General features: G+C 38.5%; 1 protein-coding gene across 11 annotated transcripts in view; it reads left to right on the top strand.

The window, feature by feature from the left end:
- foxp1b (forkhead box P1b) overlaps positions 1-17,133 on the top strand; it is a 529,351-nt gene that overhangs the window by 471,808 nt on the left and 40,410 nt on the right. The window lies entirely within an intron of this gene.

Raw genomic sequence — 17,133 nt, 5'->3', positions numbered from 1 at the left:
AAGTTAACCAAATTGTTCAACCCTGCAAACAAAAAACATCTTTAAAAATATTACCATTTTAAATCGCAGTTATAATTCTTATCAGAAAAAGTGTGGTTTGATTCTTTTTTTTTTTTTTTTTTTAAATCGTACAGCCATACATTGTGTCATATCAGTATCACGTCATGTAATGTAAAAGAACTTGGGCTGTATAGATATCACTGGATATAATCCACAAGGGTATGAATGCGGCTTGTGACCTTTAGGTTCTGTGTGAATTTGTCAGCATTCAGATAAAGCCAAAAGGATCAAGCTAAACAGCTTCACTCATCAGGCTGAGGGGTCAGCGGCTGGAAGATTCAACTATATGCAGACTGTTAGCACGCAGAGGAGGAGCAGACCAGCCTCAGCACACAAAGACAAAATTAAAATTCAAATTTATTAATGTATACAGAGAGCATGGCCAACCTGTCACTCACACCAGTGAAAAGAAAGCATGTGTGTTTTTGTCTTTCACCCTCATGCTCTCTTCTATGACTGTGTTCAGAATGGATTCCTAGTATACTGCAAACAGCTTTGTACTGTATACTGCCTACTGCTTGTTTTAAAGAACGTGAGTCAGTATGCAGAAAAACACACTTTAGTTATTTTAAATGTATTTTTTTGAAAACAGCCACTGGGCCTGTCACAATTAAAATTTAACATAAAATTAGCACTTTTATTTTTCTTCCTTGTGCAGTAATGCTTTGTGGAGTTGAGCGCTGTGCATTATGGGATGCAGTACCTATTGTATTATTATATTTTATAGCCTACTGACTGATTTGTCACATGTTGCTCGTTCTTGCATGTAGTAAATGCTCTTACCGTGCACACTATATATGTTACTATATGTCATTTTGTACTGTCTCTCTCCTTCATTCTGCCCACTATCTCTTTAGCTCCTTATATCATCCGAGCACCCAATAGCTCTTTGCTGTCTTATGTGATCTATCTATCACTAGATGCTGATCTCTATTAGGTGTCATTGCTGTATTGAGGCGCCACAAGCCAAAGTCAGTTTGCTTACCTATTTTGCAGCGTATTCATTTGATTTGTGATCGTTTTATCACCAATTCAGCATTTCGGTCTCCATCCACCTAAGACTTTGAAGATTTAAGTGTTTGCACAGTTCGGTCAGTAGAGAAACGTAATTGTAGCATGCTAATTCTTAATCGTTGGGCTGTTTAAAGTTAACAGAAGGTTCGGTATTGAATTCATGGGAACTTTTACTAATTGATGGGTGCGTCTCGGATGTCTCGGAAGTAGCACAACTAATGCTGAGCAGTTAACAGACAAAATGTCTGATATTTCTTCATTAGTCATACTAGACTTTTTTTTTTTAATTTTTAATTATTATTAAATGGGGGGGAAAACTTTATTAATACGATACACAACATAGAACACCATAAACATCTGCTGTAGTGACAGGGACTAAACACACTCGGCTGGTCAAAAAACCATGAGTAAATCACTGACAAAATGACACGTGTAATTAAAAGAGTCCATGCCACTTTACCGCTTTACACCTACAGCAGAGAATGAGAGAGAGAGAGAGTCAACAAGAGAAAGAGAGAGAGAGAGGAAGATCGAGAGAGTGCAACTCCCTCCTTGCTAATTACGGTTATCACTGAAATGGTAGGGCTTGAGTCATTAGTTCCATGTGCATTTAATTAGAGGCAGTCTGAAATTGGATTTAACTTATTACTTTTTCATGGATCGCTTTCTTGTCATCACTTCAAATTGGATTGCAGCCCCAGGTAACTAATTATGCCCGCCACAGGATCAGGAGTGGAGAAATAGGTAATTAGGAACAACACTTGCGGACCTTCCTTGATAGTCCACCCTCTCCGTGGAATGAGGGAAAATAAAGAAGATTGAAAAAAAGAGTGAGGATTATTTGAGGCAATGCTGTGAAAGCAGGTGTGGTTAACTGTGCATTGCCACAAGGGATGATGGGTAGGGAGCTGCCACCTATGGAGGATTACTTTGACGTGCAGCTGGGTTGACAATGTTATTTTGACATGATTTTGGCCCGTTGGCATAATGCCCCTACTAGACATGTTGTGGTTTAGTTGATCATTACAGAGCGTAAATGTCATGCCTTTCCTCATGCATTCGTGAACTTTTGCCGTTAAAGGCAGCTTGAGCGTAAACTTCTGCCGTTCACGCTCGACTTGTCGAGAAGATATAGCAAAACAAATGTGGTGTCAATAGGCAGCCCGAAAAGAGAGGTTGTTTGTTTCCTTAGACAGTGTTGACGCTTGTTGAGATCAGCTGGTCTGTTCGCTTATTTTTGGTGGAAGCGAACCGGTGTCTTCCAAACATGTGCGAATCATCTGGAGGAGTTTGTTGCTGTATCAAAAAAACGCAATAATGGAGAAGCTTTAGCTTTAGCTTCTTTGCGTAGGTGCTTGGTTGTCAAGTTAAAACATGACTTTTATTATAAGAATAATTAAAAAAAATATTACGGAGAGTTATTTATTTCATTATTTTAACACATCTTAAACAAAAAGGTGTAGGAATATCTCATCTCCATAGATGAATGGATAGATGTAGTGGGAGTAATAATAATAATAAATAAATAATGTATACATTTTAAATAATTTTTCTGTTTGTTTGTTCCCTGATTCATGATTTTTTTTTTATTTTTTTTTTTATGAATAGCAATAGACAGATGGATGAGTAGATATATAGATAGACCCATATGGAAAATAATATCATTGTCAGATGCCAAAAAAGACTTTCTGCTTATCTATGTATTTTTTTTCTCTCACTTTTGGCAAGATATCATTTTAGCTTGATCGCAGGATTCCATTTGTACACTGAAATACCAGCAACTAAAGAAGTGTTTTATGACTTCCCTTGTTAATGTCCTCTGTGGTGAGTGAGACTTATTCTCTCACTCTTCAATATAGTCAAAAATGTCAGTTTTCTCAGCGTGTTGATGATGTCACAGGAAGTAATCAGTGGAGCTGTTTTGCACAATCTTTCTCCTTCTGTTTCTCTTTGCTTTTCTTTCATGATCATATGCAGTCGCAAGGAGGGCAAGTGGAGGTCAAGCGATAATGTCCTCTCACTTTAACAAACGATGAAGGGCCCGCACCCCCTCCTTCCCCTCCACACGCACGCACACACACACACACACACACACACACACACACACACACACACAGACAGACTGCAATTCCTCGTCTTCATAGAGTGCTACATGACACAGTGCAGACGTCAGGCCTTGGCTCTCCTTCACTAATACCCTCTTTCTTCTCTGCAGTATTTTTTTTTTCTGTAGTTTTTTTTTTGTTTTTTTTTTTTTTGAACTACCGTTTTTTTTTTGGTGGAGACCCATGGCATTGTCCTGACACATGTATACCACAGTGCAGCAATCTGTAACTCATTAGCGGTGCGGTGTGCTGGGGCTCGCTGGAGCTGGGCCAGAGCTTCCAGCCTCTCTTAAAGAAACCCCCAGCACAGCGTAGAGCTCATCTCAGCCACGAGCTGCGGACTCTGTCATCCCCTGCTCTGTTCTGGAGGTGACAATGAGGCTGTTTGCAGTCTTGTTTGGCGGCCAGCCCAAAACGGAAGTCCGGCAACTCTGATAATGTCAGTGTGGAGGGGACACACTGGTTCCTCTTTAAGTATTTTGGTCTCTTATGCTCACTAAGGCTGCATTTACTTGATAAATGATATAATGGTACTGTTGTGTAATCATATTCCTCTGATGTGAAGCTGAATTCTGCAACCTTTACTCCAGTCTCCAGTGTCACATAACCCTACAGAGATCATTCTAACATGCTGATTAGTTCCTCAAGAAACATTTCTTCCTTTAACAACTGAAAAGGGTTGTGCTAGTTGTGATTTTATTTATTTAGTTTTTCCTTTCTTCAAGATTCTTTGATGAATAAAAATGTTCTCTCTGTCTGCAAGACGGTCTTCTATTACTGTAAAAATAATGTTAATCTAATTTAGAAATTAGTCTTCATTTAATTATGCTAATTATTATCCCTTATGCGGTTATACAAACTATTTTCTATAAACTTTTTCTTCCATTGAGAAATGGAGAATTTTTTAATAATTTAATAAACGGATGAATGCAGAATGAAAAGATTTGCAGAAAGAATGATCAAAAAAATTTACTTTTAAAAGTACTTTTTGTGTCTTACAGAAGAAAGTAAGATTGGTTTGGCAGCATAAGGGTGATTACATGACGACAGAATCATTTTTTAAGTTTGTTTAAATATATAATCACATGTTCGTAATCGCTTTCACCATTTTTTTTTTTCCTTTTTGCTCTGAGGGAAAAACCGTCTACGTTTTTCTCATTCCTCCATCTGCGGCTGTATCCACGTATCATTCCTGTTCTCTTCAGCCGTTTGTTTTTTCTAGTCATATTGTAAGAATGCATTATGTGTAATGTGTAGATGAGAAACAGGTTTGGATCATGCTGTCACGATGAGGTCATCACGCTTTTTTCCAGACCGTCTGGCCCAGCCAGTGAGTAACGTCCAACCATCAGATTGCTGTCGCATCAACTCTTAGCGCCAACCCTTAAAGCTACAGTGCCATTTTCGAGACCTTTTCACTTCAGTCATGTTTCGTTTCAACCGACCCCCCCTTCACCCCCTTCTTCTTGTCTCCTCCCTCTCTCCTCTCATCCCTCAATTATTTCCATCTTTTTGTACATTTTCCACCACGGTGTACTGATGTGTGGTCCATGTTGCTAGGACTGATTCATTCATCCTGTGGGCAGTTTATGGATAGATGTGTATATAGGTCGTATTTGAGACTCCAGAACACTAACAGCTATATGAGAAGCTTGGGGAAGTCTCTTGTGTTAAGCCACATCTAACGGCCTGTGGGTTCACTGGAAAACTGACAGATGTCTGCGGTTAGCATGAGATTCTTGGGACAGGAGAATATGGACTACTGTGATCAGTGTGTGTATGTTTATCTGCTTTGAGTAGTTCTCTTTTTCTCTCATTCTTTTTTACCCTTTCTGTATTAGGTAATGTATTAAAATTGTCATTAAGGACAGAAAAAGCACACATGGTGTTGGTTCAACTAAGTTTGGTAAAAGCAAAGATGTTTACTTGCATTGATCACATGCCAGTATATCTTTTATATGTGATGCAATTTTTTTTTTTTCCATAAGTAACCATATTAATATAGGAGAAATAACCATAACAAAACAATTTTATATTATATTTAATATATTACTATTTGATTCCTAATTTTATTATTGACCTTATTTATTTACATTTTATTTTATTATATCTATTTAATTTGAAAATGCAGTTAAAATGTATTTTTAATGTGTGTGTGTGTGTGTGTGTGTGTGTGTGTGTGTGTGTGTGTGTGTGTGTGTGTGTGTACACTGAACGGTTGACAGGCATTTTCCAAATCAAAGTGATCACCCTTTTCTCTTTGTTAGTGAGGACTTTGAAGTGAGCACTGCACTTGTCAAAGGGAGCTATGTAATTTTCTCATTATCTTCAGCTGGGATGTTCCCCTGACAGTGAACACAGCACAATGTGCGTCATCAGTTTTAATATCATTCCTTTTTGTTATTAGCATAGTTGTTGCAAACAAATATACATTTTATATGTAAAATATACTTATAATAAAAACTAATATATATAAACTTTTTATATAGTTCTTTAAGCTGCATTGTCACAGAAACATCCCAGCTGAAGATAATGAGGATATTACATCGCTCCCTTTGACAAGTGCATTTCAAATACCTAAATACTGACACGCACATGCTGTGCTGCCTTCAAAGTTCCCACTAACAAGGGGATAAGGATGATCACTTTGATTTGGAAAATGCCTGTAAACCGTTTGGTACATGATACTCATAACATTGCATGCCTGATACAGTTATGTTCATAGATTTGTGTGTGTGTATGTATATATACACACATGCACACACACACACACACACATATAAAATATTTCTTGATCACCAAATCAGCATATTAGTATGATTTCTGAACAATCATGTGAAACAGTTCAGCAGTACCCTGTAAATGATTTTTTAAAATATATTAATAGAAAACATTTATTTTTCTATTATTTATTTTATTATTTTATATCGTAATGAAATTTCACATGGTTGTTTTTTTTAATACAGATTTTTAGTATATAATTGTTATATTAATATACATACGAGGCATATATGCAAAATTAAAAATGTACAAAATGCTTATATAAGACAATTTTTTCAATGCTCAAATATGGTCATTTTTTTTTTTTTTTTACTTTTTTCTTTCCTCCGATCGAAATGTTTTGATGATGCCTCCAAAAATAGTGTCTGACTCAAAAAGAACACACTCTGAATCATTCACAATAGCACATAAAGAAAACAACATTCCCCCACCCACTTCATTTATGTCGAACATCACTAACAAAAGCTCATGTTTTGACTGAAGGCAAAGCCGCAGCGAAACACGGACAGAATAGGCACACTTTTCGCGAACGTATCGGCGCGCGTTTAATCAAACAAAATCTACTCTATTTAGCGGACTTGTGCCTTTTGCCAAACGTGCGTATAGTTTGCAGTGTCTGTAGTGATTGCCTGTTCTCTCAAATACAAATATCATCACCGTACTGTACTGAAACTGCTGGCGTCATCATAGTCAGAGGTCAGAAATGACTGTTTGGTCTCTGCTCATTCATTAATAGAAGTAACATTCAAGATGAGTGCGTGATTGGTCTTTCAAAAAGAAAGGTGGTTGCCCGCAGCACCAGCTGTTTTCTGTTAACATCACACCTGTTCTTCTAAAACCTATTTTAGTAAACAACAGATTACATTTAGGCACAGGACCGCATCGCAAATGAGCTTATTTCACCCCACGCAAAGGTCTAAAAGAGCAAAGATATCTCCGTCATAGAAGTAGTACTAGAACCAGTCACGTCTTTAGTGGTTTTGCGATGACTCTTCACGAGAGGATTCGTATGACTGTGTGGTTTAAATGCTAAACTCAAGCAGGTTACCAGCAACCGCTTATCTGGGATCAGCCCCGTGTCACCCTGACAGTCATACATGGAACTGCGGAGCTGATCTGAGACGGAGCGCGTTATTGTTTGTGTGTCAGTCTCGCGAAGGAGTCAACCTGTGCTTTCCAATTATCTGTAACAAGACATAAATGAATAGTGTTGGTTCTGTGACTCACAAAGTGATGGAGTGAATAAACAGCAAGATCTATTAGACGGCTTGGATAGAAAGAGTATGGGTAATTATGGCGTACAGGCCCGAACACAGCACAGATAGATGGGGAGAGAGCGAGAGAGAGACAAGAGGAGGAGGCTTGAACTGTATGTCTGCTAAATTTATCATGAGCCCTTTGGGAGCAGTGAAATGAGAACAGTGGCCTATTACTGCTAAGAAGGTGTTTTATTGAGAATATGCCGACATTCTGCCCAGGGGAAAAGGCATAGGAGAGGGGGTACGGCCAAGTGTGTGTGTGTGTGTGTGTGTTCATATGTGCGGCTGCATGTGTTATGTGTGCACACTTGCACGGCTGCTTGCCTTTTTGCCCTTGCTTGAGAATGGGTGCAGTATGCTTACTCGTGAGTGTTTTTCAGGAAACCAATAAAATATTTCGTCGTTCACTAAGGTATGGGCATTTAATTCTTAAGTTCTTTAAGTTAGTAATCAGTACAGTTCATATCTGATGGTCTGCAGAAAGAGTTTACAGCCTCTCGTGCCATTTCATTACAATGTTTTTGGACACATGCAACATAAATTGCACTATTTGCATATGATAATTATTTAATGTTGTTTATTCCAAAGTACAGTACCATGCTATTACTTTGAGTCACCACCAGTTTACTTCTTCATCAAGGTGTTAATTAAAAAAAAATCATAGATTTATTTATTTAGCGCTAAACAAATCTGAAGTGTGTGTTTGTGTTTTATTTATTATTTTGATTTATTTCGTTTTTTTAAGTTATGTATGCTTTTGTAAAATCCATTTTTTTTTATTTTTAATGAAATCAATGATGCCTTTGATTCTTGTAATACTTATATTTATTGTTTTAAATCTCTTATTAACTAACTCAAAATATATTAAAAAAATCTTTTTTTATTTAATTTTAAAATAGTTATTTTTATGATAATAATTTAGTGTTGTTTTCTATTAAGGTACAGTACCTTAGTATTAGTTTGTGATGTCACACCAGTACCAGTAGTGTTCATTTATCTTTTTAGTAATTAAAAAATAAATACATTATAAATAATAATATATTGCTAAAATGTACATGCAATACTCATATCTTGTATGCAATCCTAATGTTGTAAATAATTAAAATTCACTTATTTGATCAACTATTGAATAAAGTTCAGTCTTTGTCACTGGGTTTTGAATTTGTAATATAAAGTTTGCCAGTAGGGGGCGAAGTAACTTTTCTGTGTGTTTCCCCCTTTTTTTAAATAAAAAAAAAAGTGTGAGAAGGTGGTGATGTTTTAATCACTTGCTAGCGCTGAGCACTTATGTTCTAACCGTTCACAGCAGAAGTAGGGCTGCGGTGTGTTATTTTATGTTGAAAATTAGTGGATTTGGATTGGAGCGAGACTGAATTGCACCCACACACAGAGTCAGACTGTGAATGGAAACAGCAACCTTTTCCGTAGTTAAAGTTATTGTCTGGTCAAAATAGTTTAAAAGGTGCGCTTTTAGGATTTATTATAAAATCGAATGCAACAAGATCTTTAATTTTGTACATTTATTTTTATTATAATTCATATAACTGTCATTTATATTAACAAAACTGAAACATTTAAACCTCCCTTTTTTTATTAAAGTAAATGGCTAAGCTTGTGTTACCATAAACAATTCCACTTTATAAGAACAATAACAACTTGCGGAATCTCTTTGTTTTTCTCACTCTTTCTCTCTGTCAGATAGTGTTTGCTTATCTGTTGTTTAATTAAAGGGTTTCTTTTCTTCACTCTTCCATTGTTTCACCAGCACGGACAAAACCTTTACTAGGGTCAAAGGGTTAACAGCCATCAACTGTGCTGCTTTTTTTTCTTTTTGTTTTGTTTAGGTCCTTTTTGTTCTCTCTCTCTCTCTCTCTCTCTCTCCCTCTCTCTCTCCTTTTTTTTTTTTTTTTTTTTAATAGGGTCCCACACAAAGGCATTGCTTCACCTGCCCCCCTCCCACTCTAAACACACACACACACACACACACACACACACACACGGCCTGCGGCGGCCCCTGCCGCTGCTTGTGTCCCCATTTGAATTGATTATGTTTAGAGGGCTGCTTGTGATTGGTGGAGAAAGGGCGTGGTTGATTGGATAGTTTTGTATCTTGTCAGCTAGGGAGCAACCTTGCGCGTGCAATCTGTCCATATCCCCGGGAAAAAGGCTCGAGACGCGGCAGCACGCGCACACGCTCGCTGTAAACGCCTCTCTCTCTCTCCCTCTCTCTCTCTCTCTCTGCCTCTCGCTCTCTCTCCCTCTCCGCTCCGCGGCTCGTGTCTTCTCATCTTCCGCGATCCTCCAAACGGCCCAGCTTCTCTCTGTTTACCCTGCCAGCCAAATGGAGTTTGTCAGGTTTGTCAATATGATTGATTCTGTAATTTTTCAGTGAAAGAGCTGTTTCTGTTGCCGTAGAAAAGTTTTACAATGCAGTCGTCCAGGGGAAGAGAGCTTGATTTCTCCGCATGCTGTTTGTATTAGTTTCTATCATGCTGGTTGGTTAGGAGATGTGTAAACACTGTGATGCGATTACAAGTTGATGTTTGAAACTTCTCTTGTCAGTTGCAGTTTACAAGTGCAGGATTTTAATATGAGGTGTTTGTTAAATGCTATTTTGTGTTGTACGGTTATGTTTTTAGTTGAAGACAATTAGAGTTATGCAGATGCTTATTCTTAGCCAAAACATTTTTGTAAAAAGGTTTATCGATTGCACATGCTGTGCAGCGTTGAATTTGTTGATTAGTTAGATTGATTAGTTTTGTATTTCATTCTTTTGAAAATTTTTGGCTTGTGTGCGTGTGTGTGTGTGTGTGTGTGTATGTGTGTGTGTGTAATAGGGAGGGTTTGTTCTCCTTCACGGTTACCCACATTTAAAAAGGGGCAGGGACACACTCCGATTTGACACTTGTGTCATGGGCCCTCGTTTCTGTGTGTGTGTGTGTGTGTGTGTGTGTGTGAGTGTGTACAAGAGTGTGACCATTCACATGCCAGGAGTGTGATCGCTGAAACTAAGGCAAAGTTTTGACACTCTCCTGTATTTTTGGTGCGCCACTCGCTTGTTTTAAAGATATGTATTTAGTAAAATTATCAGTTTATATTTTATTGATGATTTGCATGCTGATGTGCAGTGTTTAGGATGACAGTTTCTGGTTGCCGTCATTATTTAGTTTGTAAAGTTGCTGGGGGGTTCGATACGAGGATGGTAGGAGAGGTAACGACTGGAAGTGTGGAAAGTAAAGGCTAAACAGGGAGCCTCGCGGAGGGTAATGCCGCACAGCTGTGACCACCGGGCCCCTTCGTTTAGAAAGCGCGAGAGAGGGGTGAGAGCTGATTGGGCTGACAGTTTGTAATCAGACTTGATTTATTGTTCATTAGTAGTGCATTAGGGCCCGCTCTGGCTGGGGCCGAACCGCATTTATGTTGTGCCCTGACAGGCCGTGAGCCTGCCAACACCTGTCATTTCCACCGCTCGACGCGTATTAGCGGCGACGACAATGTCGGTGTGTGAGAGAATATTCACATGTGTGTTTACGTGAGACGGGAGAACAAGCAAACTATGTGTAGGTTGAATAGATATTTCCCATAGGAAAGTTTTTTTTTTTTTTTTCCATGAAGAGTTGTGGGGGGTTCTGGTCAGTCGTTTCTGCGGCTGACCTCTTTCACAGACGTCTTGCTCTACATTATGTGGTAAGAATTGAGAATACTTTGGTGATGATGACACACAGCATTACCAGCTGTTCTTTTCTGTTGTCTTTTTCCTTCGTTCTCCCACAGAGGAGAAAGATAAAGAAAGAAAACTTTTTGCTCATTTTTATCTCGGGTTGCATTTCTTCTTTCTTTTCTTGTACTGTGCTTCCAGTAAGCACACCAGGTGAGCATCCTCTCTGGAAGGAACAGCGTAATGACGAATTGCTCCAAAAGACAATTTTATAATATACAGCAAAAAGAAAAAGAAAAAAAGGTTATGGATGCTTCTTCGACTCTGCGTCTGCAACTTTACGATTTGAAAACGAATTTTACCATAAAACAAAATAAATTTAGACAATATATTAATCAGTTTTTAGTTCTTTTTTGGAAAAGTTAAGATTTTACAGAACAAATTACGCTCATTTGTCTGTTCTTTTTTAAAAATGAGCTCACATGCTAGCAATATCTCTAAACCGATATTAATTGACCCCGGCGACAAACATCACAACATGGCCGATCAAATCACGAAGCACAATTTACCAAAGCCTTCGTGTGATGTCATGGAAACACGGATTAGCGTGGTTGTAGTTTGCCGCTGCGCAGAATAGGACCTCTCCCATGCTAGGATGTGACGACCATTGTCTCGAGTAAATTCTCAATTTGAGGAGGATTTGTGCGACTGTGATCTTAATTAAATCTCCTCCGACTCCAATAACGCGTCTGAAGGCATGCGCGACGTTGCGTAACCTCGCTGAGCTGGTAAACCATAAATCATATCAGCGGGATGAGTAGAGCAAGAGAGAGAGAGAGGGAGGGAGCGGGAGGGAGGAAAGGGCGTTAGGGTATAGTGGAAAGGTGTAAAGTGGTGAAAAACAGTTTGTCGACACCATTGTTTTCAGTGGCACATGTCAGGCTGGGTTGAGCGGGAGATACTCAGCGGTCCCGCTTTGTGACAGTGTTTTAGTGTGTGTGAGGAGAGTCACATCAAGGGTCACCTGGGGTTGCGTTGTGATGAGAAATGATTATTGCTGCCAGTTATGAGATGATTCCAGTGGGAAGATCTCCGAGTCTCGATTTGTGTGAGTTTGGGGTGTGTTAGTTATTTGTTAACATGTTGTGTGCTGACGATAAAGAACAGCTATTTAATAGGTGAAGCTTGATGAAAATAAAACCATTAATAATGTAGTTTGCTTTTTAGTTAAACAGTGTTTTCTGTGTGGCAGCACAATAATAAATATTTCATTTAAAATAAGTAAATGAATTAATCATTTTTTGTGGGGGAATTGCTAGTGATATTCCTCATTTGTGAGTTTATGCTAAACGTACATGAATAGATTATGCATTTAATGCACATCCTTTGCTCTTTATTTACTTGAACTGAACCTAAAAAAAGCTGTCAGAAAGGGAAAACGGCAGAAATAACTGAAGTTGCCCAAAGTGCCCGCTTAATTCTGACCGCAATCACTTGAGTGCACATCGCATTGCAATTACAATTTCCAAACTCATATCTAGGCACTTTGCAGGACTTGTCAAGGGTCAGGATATTTAATAAAAAAAAATATAAATTTCGTTATGCTGGTTTCCATAAAGGTTTTTTTTTATCCTAAAATGCAGAGAGATGGGAAACATGTTTATTTTTTGAGCTTCAATCCAAGGCAAACACTCATCGAGGCATGACACATGCCCGTGGCACATCTATAATGCACCCACCCACATTTAGTGCGTGAGATCAAGTGAATATCCCCTGAGCAACAGCTCCGAGTGTCTCGGGGCTGATGGTCCACCCCTTCGGGACACCCACCTGCAGTGGGGTTGAGTTAGTGTGGGAAAGGCAAAGCTGAACCTCATGCTCTCCTTCGCCCCTGCTTGTTTGTTTTACAGCAAAGCGGGCCAGCTCTGCTGAGAACTTGTTTGTTTGTGGTTTAGAAGTTAATTAAAGCGCAATCTGGATTTTTGTTTTTACAGTTGCCTTGAATGGGCCGCTTTCCCCCCACAGAATCAGCTCGGTAAATGGGCAGAAAATGTGACTATGATTATCCTGTTTATGTGAACTGTAAACGGGCTGCGAGAGAGCCAGAGCGAGGAAGAGAGAGTGGAATTGTTCGCAGTTCAGAAGCAGCTTGGGAGATGGATATATCTACTCTACTGCCCTAGAGTGTTTTTGCTTTATAATAAAAAACCATAATAATAATTGTATGTGCATGTTTTCGTATAGTAAACGCATAAATCTCCATTTAATCCATTATGAATGTAATATTTAGTTCTTAAACCGTTTTTAGAACTTTCCACTCAGAAATTGTATTTGCAGTTCTTTTAAAAACTTCTTTTTAAGTTTTAAACCAAATGAAATTTTTTGAAACTAAAATTGCACATTCAAATAAATAATTACACCACGCATGAAATATAAAAATGGGGGGTTTTTTTCTCTCTCTTTTTTTTTTTTCACGGTACGCCGTGCCAAATGAGCGCACGGACAATGCTATTCCCTATATCTCTGGACAAGGTAAACCAAGAGGCTTCAAACAGACCAAACCTCCTCTGATTTCTCAAGGGCTTGTTATTTTGTACTTCTCAATTCTATTTGATGTCCTGACAAAACAAGATGACACCGGGGAGCTGGCATTAAAATTTGATTTTCTTTTTTTCCTGCCCTCTTTCTTGCTTTCTTTCTTTCTTTGCAACCTGTTTCCGTGCGGCCAGTTCAATGTATGAGACGCTCTGATTGAAGTTGCCCCCCTTCACTCTTCATCTTAATTGCCTATCTCTCTCTTCCCCTCTCTCTCTTTCTCTCGTTCTCTCCGTGCATGACATTTTGCTCTCTCAGGAAGAATGCGTTCTTCATTAAGTCAGTATCAGTGTTTCTGAGGTTCGTCAGATGTGTGTCAGATGTTTCCTCGTTAGAGCCGTATTTTTGGATGCCGTTTCCTTCTCGTAGTCATACTGAAGATGAACTGGACGGTAGATTTGAGCGCCAGGCTCAAATGAGCTGGATCCGCAGCTGCGTCCAGTATGCTCCCATGTCCCAGCTGGCATCATTCTGTTGTTGTATATATTGAGATTCAACACCTTCGAGTTAAATAAAATTGAATGATTAATTTTTATTCTCATAAATTTTACAGTTTTATGTGCAATTGGAGAAGCAGATTTTTAACATGTATTTTTTGTGCAGTTATTTTTCCTTTTTTTGTGTTTTAATTTTATTATCATTATTTTAATTCACTTATTTTACCCTTTTAAGTTTATTATTTTCAACATTTATTTTTTGTTAAGGTTATTTATTTATGTCTGTTTTTATGTTTGCCTTTTTTTAGTGTTACATTTTAAAAATGACATGTTTGCCTTTTTTTAACGTGTGTGTGTTTTTTTTGTTTTGTTTTTTAGTTTTTTACATTTAACGATTTTATAGCATTTTTGGCATTTTTCTGTTTTTGTTTTTTTCTCTTTTTTTTAATAAAAGTGTCAGGCGTGCTTATTAATTTTTCCAAATTGCAGATGTTTGCATGTATTGGCATGTAAATGTTAAGTGTACAGCGTGTGTGTGTGTGTGTGTGTTTGGGTAGGGCTGGTGGACAGCAGGCCTGCGCTAGCACATTGCCTACAGTCACATAGCAGCTGTTCGAGTATGTTACAGTTTCTCACAGTGTGTGTGTGTGTGTGTGTGTGTGTGTGTGCGTGCTAATGTGCTACACTCACACCTGGTCTACACCTCTCCTTAGTGAAATCCATAACCGTCAGCTTTCTCCAGTTTGCTCGTTTTCTTCCTCACCTAACGATTCTTTCTTTTTCTGAGCAAACGTGCTATTTAAAACTGTCCAAATGACAGCTGAAATATGCATTCATAAAATTCCTCGTATCTCGTTCAACCAGATATCTACTTTATCTCATAGCGCTTTCATCATGAGACTGCTTGAAATATGTATTTGTTCTTTCCTCACCTCTTATCAAGCGATATGGCCATTTACCGCAATTCATAATAATAATTTCATTTCACACACTTCCACAATTACGGCCAGAGGAGAAGAGCGAACGGCTCTGAGCAGTAAGCGGCAGTATCCCTCACTCCTCTTAAGTGCTGCTGATATAGTGGCCAGGATGATATTTTTCAGCTGAAGTGCTTCTCTTCTGCGGCGGGCCTGTCTTAAAGAGATTCCAGCTCATTCACCAGCGGATTAAATGCTAGTAGTTACAATGATCAATAGGTTAAGAGGAGGCCCATCCCTCTCTCCACTAATGACCTCAGTGGTAATGGGCAGTAAAATGTGAGCTGTAATAGCCTTTCCGCTAGGGCTGAGGTTTGGTAGAAGTGGACACACACACACACACACACACACACAGACGTACACATGCACACATACACACATTCATGCAGTAAATGAGGGTGTGAAGCTGGTGTCAGTGTGTCTGTAAGGTGTGGATATAAAGGGTTTAATTGGAACAGGCTGGAGTTGTGATTTGTCATGGCCTGGGAAGTTAGTAAATTTTAGTTGTTCTCGTGCAAAGCATTTACATTTACATAAGATGTTTACGTAAATCATAATTTGGTATTTGGAACCGTTATCAATCGATGTTGAACCGTCCCATCCTTTACAAAATTAAAGCATTTTGTATGCTAGGGTTTTTTTTGTTTTTGTTTTGTTTTACGAATATTTCAATATAGTTAAATGTAGTAGTGGAAATAGTTGTAGAAATATGAACTCATAAATACAAAGTTTATATCAAGTTAAAATGTTTGTGAAAGTTTTACAAAAAAGAATGTTTTCGAATGAGACATTTAATTTTATTTTCCAAATTAAATGAATTTAAGTAAAAAGCTCAGTTACTCTTTTTAAGCTAAAATTCAAAAACTACCATATGTAGACATTAAATAATGCTAATAATTAAATACCAAAAAAAAAAAAAATCCAGCAAATTTACAAAATCTTGAATTAAAATGAAAACCGAAAATAAAAAGTATTTTTAAAATATTCATAAAAACTGTAACAGTAAACGTATTTAATTTCCAAGTATCAGTGTACACATGTGTCTGGGTTCTGTGTGCTTTAGCTTGTATTGTCTCACCACCCACCCGTCTGCCTCTCTGACCTTCAGAATAGTTCATCAAAATTAGTGGGGCTGAGAAATAAGGACATGAGTGCATAATGACTGTGAAATGAAGAAATCAAGGGGTGCAGCCTATGCAAATGGTGCGCTAAGCCATGTGAAAAATGGGCCGCATATTAAGACGTAACACCCGTGTGTTTGGGGAGCGTGCTTGTGTGTTTTACTTTGATCTGAGCACCACGTATCCATTTCGGTGATGAGTTTATAACACATTCAACCCTGTCTTTGCAACATTGAGTGTATTTAGAAAGGTGTTCTGTTTTTTATCGTTATACTTGGCGTGGTCTGAAATAGGCGGAGACGGCGTGGAGGTTAAAACCCCGCCTCTTTCAGAGAGAACAGACTCAATTACATTCATCAAGACGGGACAAATTCAAACGCGTGTCAGCGGTTCTGAATCAGATGCAATTGGGGTAACCTTGGTGAAGGGAGACTGTCGCCCTAATGTCTGGCCAATCAGGAGCAGATGTGAGACATACATCTGCGATCTCGCACACGCTCGCTAAAACACGCTGGGGATATGTTAACAGTTGCAAATGCCCGCCGCTATCAAGTTCAGCACAGACGCGGTTTGTCACCCAATGTCACAAAGGAGATTTTAATGGCGAGGAGTATCATAGAGAAAAGCTGACACTGAGACACACGCGTGTACTGTATTCACGCAGCCTCTCCTCTAATTAAAGACCCCTGTCAACAGCGCGAGGACCCTCTCAATGTCATCACGTCATTTTCCTTTCCGGCCGTAATATGCTAACCCTTTTTATTCTGCTAGCGCTTGTTTGTGTGCCCTTAAATGTGTGTTTTCATGGGTTTTTTTTTTTTTTTTGTTTGTTTTTTTTTTTTAGAGAGAGGGACTTTTTTCGTACTCCTGAATTGTATTCGACGAAGTAACGAACACGACACATCCTGCATTGACACAGTTAGATTCGTGTTAATTGATATTCAGCGATTTTTAAGTTTATGTACACAGCGAAACGGTACACCGGGAGAGTTGTGACCCATTTTAGTGAAGCATTGCAGGGACAAGATGCTTCACGCTGATGAAGAGCGGGGAAAACAATCATGAAAAAAAAACTGAAAATACAAAACGTATTCACACAGTCACAAGCAAAACGCGGACAGCACTC

The sequence above is a fragment of the Puntigrus tetrazona genome, chromosome 6 (genome assembly GCF_018831695.1).
Source record: "Puntigrus tetrazona isolate hp1 chromosome 6, ASM1883169v1, whole genome shotgun sequence".
In the NCBI taxonomy this organism is placed as follows: Eukaryota; Metazoa; Chordata; class Actinopteri; order Cypriniformes; family Cyprinidae; genus Puntigrus; species Puntigrus tetrazona.
Note: the sequence above shows the minus strand (reverse complement) of the source record. Positions and strands in the feature narration are given on the sequence as shown.